A 6100-nucleotide genomic window follows, 5' to 3' on the forward strand; every position below is an offset into this window, starting at 1 on the left:
GTGTGTGTGTGTGTGGCCCATCTCAGTACTAGGTGAATCTGTGAGGCTTTGATGTGATCTCACAGCACACACACACACACACACACACACACACACACACACACACACACACACACACACACACACACACTTACTCACAATCCCTCACCGTGTCTGTAGCTATGTTAATCAGCTTAGCTAAGGTCATTGTGCCTCTGGAGCCAAGGGACCAGCTGGGGAAAAGGGAAAGCCATGGACAAAGACGCACTCAGGAACCCATGTGACCTGTGTCAAGGACAGAGAGCCAGCCAGCCAGGCAGTTAGTCAGCCAGCTAGTCAATCAGATTGATAGCCAGCCAGCCAATAGAGAACCATAAATCCAGCATAGGCTGCTAGCCAATAGAGAACCAACAATCCAGCATAGGCTGCTAGCCAATAGAGAACCATAAATCCAGCATAGGCTGCTAGCCAATAGAGAACCATAAATCCAGCATAGGCTGCCAGCCAATAGAGAACCATAAATCCAGCATAGGCTGCCAGCCAATAGAGAACCATAAATCCAGCATAGGCTGCCAGCCAATAGAGAACCATAAATCCAGCATAGGCTGCTAGCCAATAGAGAACCATAAATCCAGCATAGGCTGCTAGCCAATAGAGAACCATAAATCCAGCATAGGCTGCTACCAATAGGAACCATAATCCGCATAGCTGCTAGCCAATAGAGAACCATACATCCAGCATAGGCTGCTAGCCAATAGAGAACCATAAATCCAGTATAGGCTGCTAGCCAATAGAGAACCATAAATCCAGCATAGGCTGCTAGCCAATAGAGAACCATAAATCCAGCATTGGATGCCAGCCAACTAGGATTAGTGTCTGACACACTTCACACGCTCTTCAGGCTCTCCAAGTGACAAGGATGGGGGGGGGGGGGGTCCATACTCCATTTCACAGGATCAGAGGGGATCTCCCGGTCTGACAGGAGGAGTGGGCCAGCTCTCCGGTCTGTCTCCTGTTTCAGTGAGAAGAATGGAGATATTGATCTGACATATTTACTAGAGGAGAAGACCAGCTCATCTTTCTCCTTCCTGTTTCAGGGGGGAGAGGAATGTTACCTCGACCAGAACGAACACCAGGTAATGACACAGACACGGGTAGATTTTAACATCCCTTGACCTTCTTGTTTCTTCAAACTGGGGCTGCGAGGGGAGTTTGTTGGGTGACACCTGCAACCGGCCCTGTGTACCCAGCTGTCCCCTGAGTCAGGACGGTCAGGTGGAGAGGACTGTTCACACCAGCAGTCAATGTGTAAGAGTCCCTCTATCGAAACACAAAGGTCACAGGGTGTTCTCTGTCTGTGTCATCACCCTGGCTTCATTCTGGCTGAGGTTACATCCCTCTCACCCTGCGGTTCACTCCTCTCACCCAAGCTCTCCCTCTCTCCTCTCACCCACGCTCTCCCTCTCTCCTCTCATCCACGCTCTCCCTCTCTCCTCTCACCCACACTTTCCCTCTCCTCTCATCCACGCTCTCCCTCTCCCCCCTTACCCACGCTCTCCCTCTCTCCTCTCATCCACGCTCTCCCTCTCTCCTCTCATCCACGCTCTCCCTCTCTCCTCTCATCCACGCTCTCCCTCTCTCCTCTCATCCACGCTCTCCCTCTCTCCTCTCATCCACGCTCTCCCTCTCTCCTCTCATCCAAGCTCTCCCTCTCTCCTCTCATCCACACTCTCCCTCTCCTCTCGCCCACGCTCTCCCTCTCACCTTTGATTAACGCTCCCCCTCTCTCCTCCACACTCTTGCTCTCCCCTCTCATCCACACTCTCCTCTCATCCATGCTATCCCTATTTTCTCTCATCCTCTCTCCCCTCTCATTATCCTGTCCTCATTCTCCTCTCCTCATTCTCCTCTCCTCATTCTCCTGTCCTCATTCTCATCTCCTCATTCTCCTCTCCTCATTCTCCTCTCCTCATTCTCCTCCCCTCATTCTCCTCTCTTCATTCTCCTCTCCTCATTCTCCTCATTGTCCTCTCCTCATTCTCCTCTCCTCATTCTCCTGTCCTCATTCTCATCTCCTCATTCTCCTGTCCTCATTCTCTTGTCCTCATTCTCCTCTCCTCATTCTCCTCATTCTCCTCTCCTCATTCTCTTCATTCTCCTCTCCTCATTCTCCTCATTCTCCTCTCCTCATTCTCCTCATTCTCCTCTCCTCATTCTCTTCATTCTCCTCTCCTCATTCTCCTCTCCTCATTCTCCTCTCTTCATTCTCCTCTCCTCATTCTCCTCATTCTCCTCTCCTCATTCTCCTCTCCTCATTCTCCTGTCCTCATTCTCCTCTCCTCATTCTCCTCATTCTCCTCTCCTCATTCTCCTCTCCTCATTCTCCTGTCCTCATTCTCCTCTCTTCATTCTCCTCTCTTCATTCTCCTCTCTTCATTCTCCTCTCCTCATTCTCATCTCCTCATTCTCCTCTCCTCATTCTCCTCTCCTCATTCTCCTGTCCTCATTCTCCTCTCCTCATTCTCCTCATTCTCCTCTCCTCAATCTCCTCTCCTCATTCTCCTCTCCTCATTCTCCTCTCCTCATGTCCTGCCAGTCGTAGCCTAATTAACATTTATGAGACTTTCTCCATCTAATTCTTTACTTAATTTGCCATGTTCTCTACCATAAGTTGCATTCCCCAGCCCTCCACCAACCCAGCCAGCCAGCCCTCTGGCAGGCTGGATACAACCTCTCCCCTGGGTCTGGGATTACTGGCAGAGCCCCATAACAGCTGGCTCTAGTCCTGCTAAAGATGTTTTAAGTGAACTTGTCTCACAACAAATCCCAACCTAAATAGCGTGTCATCTTTTTTTTGTGTGTTTAATTGCTTCCCTCTGTATCATTGGGGAAGGGCCAGGAAGTAGGTAGTTCGCCGTTAGTCTACACCTGTTATTTACCAACCATATGACAAATACTTTGGATGTTTGCTTTGGCCTGTCTGAAGTCCCAGATGGGTTCTGTATTTTCCACTTTTGGATTGTCTCCATGGCAACAGGCAAGCTCAACCAAGCACAGCTAAAGTATTTGGAAAAATTTGACATAGTATTTGAAGCAAGGTCTGGTGTTGGTCACTCTGAATGTGTGTATCAGTTCTGGGCCAGTGGCTCTCTTCTTAACCTGTAAAACTGTACGTGTTGCTTTTCAGTCAATACAACCGGCAGCACGGAACAGCTTGTGTGACTAAACCGCGTTAATTTATCGTATAGAATAATCTATACGCCTCAGAAAGATTATCATAATCCAGATATGTAAAGCCGGTCATTAAAAGCATGCTGAACAAACACACTTAACAGAGGTTAAGAGGTTAAGAGGTTAAGAGGTTAAGTGACTGACCTTCAGTATGTAGAAACACACAAAACGTCTAAACATGCGAGACACATCTGTTGACTAGCTGTCAGTCTGGAGTAAACAACAACAATGTGATAATGTCTCAAATCTTAGCTTAAGTTTTCTCCTCCTGACAGGCTACACTAGTAGTGGAATACATTAGGTTTTCTCACACTAGTAGTGGAATACATTAGGTTTTCCTCCTCCAGACAGGCAGGCTACACTAGTAGTGGAATACATTAGGTTTTCTCCTCCAGGCAGGCTACACTAGTAGTGGAATACATTAGGTTTTCTCCTCCAGGCAGGCTACACTAGTAGTGGAATACATTAGGTTTTCTCCTCCTGACAGGCTACACTAGTAGTGGAATACATTAGGTTTTCTCACACTAGTAGTGGAATACATTAGGTTTTCTCCTCCAGACAGGCAGGCTACACTAGTAGTGGAATACATTAGGTTTTCTCCTCCAGGCAGGCTACACTAGTAGTGGAATACATTAGGTTTTCTCCTCCAGACAGGCTACACTAGTAGTGGAATACATTAGGTTTTCTCCTCCTGACAGGCAGGCTACACTAGTAGTGGAATACATTAGGTTTTCTCCTCCAGACAGGCTACACTAGTAGTGGAATACATTAGGTTTTCTCCTCCAGACAGGCTACACTAGTAGTGGAATACATTAGGTTTTCTCCTCCAGACAGGCTACACTAGTAGTGGAATACATTAGGTTTTCTCCTCCTGACAGGCTACACTAGTAGTGGAATACATTAGGTTTTCTCCTCTCCAGACAGGCAGGTTTTCTCCTCTCCAGACAGGCAGGTTTTCTCCTCTCCAGACAGGCAGGTTTTCTCCTCTCCAGACAGGCAGGTTTTCTTCTCTCCAGACAGGCAGGTTTTCTTCTCCAGACAGGCAGGTTTTCTCCTCTCCAGACAGGCAGGTTTTCTTCTCCAGACAGACAGGCAGGTTTTCTCCTCCAGACAGACAGGCAGGTTTTCTCCTCCAGACAGACAGGCAGGTTTTCTTCTCCAGACAGACAGGCAGGTTTTCTCCTCCTGACAGGCAGGCTACACTAGTAGTGGAATACATTAGGTTTTCTCCTCCAGACAGGCTACACTAGTAGTGGAATACATTAGGTTTTCTCCTCCAGACAGGCAGGCTACACTAGTAGTGGAATACATTAGGTTTTCTCCTCCAGACAGGCAGGCTACACTAGTAGTGGAATACATTAGGTTTTCTCCTCCTGACAGACAGGCTACACTAGTAGTGGAATACATTAGGTTTTCTCCTCCAGACAGGCAGGCTAGACTAGTAGTGGAATACATTAGGTTTTCTCCTCCTGACAGACAAGCTACACTAGTAGTGGAATACATTCGGTTTTCTCCTCCTGACAGGCTACACTAGTAGTGGAATACATTAGGTTTCTCCTCGCAGGACGGCTACACTAGTAGTGTGAAATACATTAGGTTTTCTCCTCCAGACAGCTGTCTACACTAGTAGTGGAATACATTAGGTTTTCTCCTCCTGACAGGCAGGCTACACTAGTAGGAATACATTAGGTTTTCCTCCTCCGACAGGCAGGCTACACAGGTAGTGGAATGCATTAGGTTTTCTCTCCTGACAGGCAGGCTACACTAGTAGTTGGAAATACCTTAGGTTTTCTCCTCCAGACAGGCTAAAAACAACTAGTAGTGGAATACATTAGGTTTTCTCCTCCTGACAGGCAGGCTACACTAGTAGTGGAATACATTAGGTTTTCTCCTCCAGACAGGCAGGCTACACTAGTAGTGGAATACATTAGGTTTTCTCCTCCAGACAGGCTACACTAGTAGTGGAATACATTAGGTTTTCTCCTCCGACAGGCAGGCTACACTAGTAGTGGAATACATTAGGTTTTCTCCTCCAGACAAGGCTAACTAGTAGTGGAATACATTAGGTTTTTCCTCCTCAGACAGGCAGGCTACACTAGTAGTTGAATACATTAGGTTTTCTCCTCCAGACAGGCAGGCTACCTAGTAGGGAATACATTAGGTTTTCCTCTTCCTGACAGGACGCTACACTAGTAGTGGAATACATTAGGTTTTCTCCTCACAGGCAGCTAACACTAGTAGTGGAATACATTAGGTTTTTCCTCTCCTGACAGGCAGGCTAACACTAGTAGTGGAATACATTAGGTTTTTCTCCTCCTGACGGCAGGCTACACTAGTAGTGGAATACATTAGGTTTTCTCCTCCAGACAGGCTACAAACTAGTAGTGGAATACATTAGGTTTTTCTCTCCAACAGGCAGGCTACACTAGTAGTGGAATACATTAGGTTTCCCCTCCTCCAGACAGAGCTACACTAGTAGTGGAATACATTAGGTTTTTCTCCTCCTGACAGACAAGGCTACACTAGTTAGTGGAATACCTAGGTTTTCTCCTCCGACAGGCAGGCTACACTAGTATGGAATACATTAGGTTTTCTCCTCCTGACGGCAGGCTACACTAGTAGTGTGAATACATTAGGTTTTTCTCCTCCTTGACAGGCTAGCACTAGTAGTGGAAAATACATAGGTTTTCTCTCCTCCAGACAGGCTACACTAGTAGTGGAATACATTAGGTTTTCTCCTCCAGAACAGGCGCCGACACTAGTAGTTGGAATACATTAGGTTTTCTCCTCCGACAGGCAGGCTACACTAGTAGTGGAAATACATTAGGTTTTCTCCTCCTGACAGGCAGGCTACACTATAGTGGAATCATTAGGTTTTCAAATCAATCCT

This window comes from Salvelinus namaycush, chromosome 7 (genome assembly GCF_016432855.1).
Source record: "Salvelinus namaycush isolate Seneca chromosome 7, SaNama_1.0, whole genome shotgun sequence".
Classification (NCBI taxonomy): domain Eukaryota; kingdom Metazoa; phylum Chordata; class Actinopteri; order Salmoniformes; family Salmonidae; genus Salvelinus; species Salvelinus namaycush.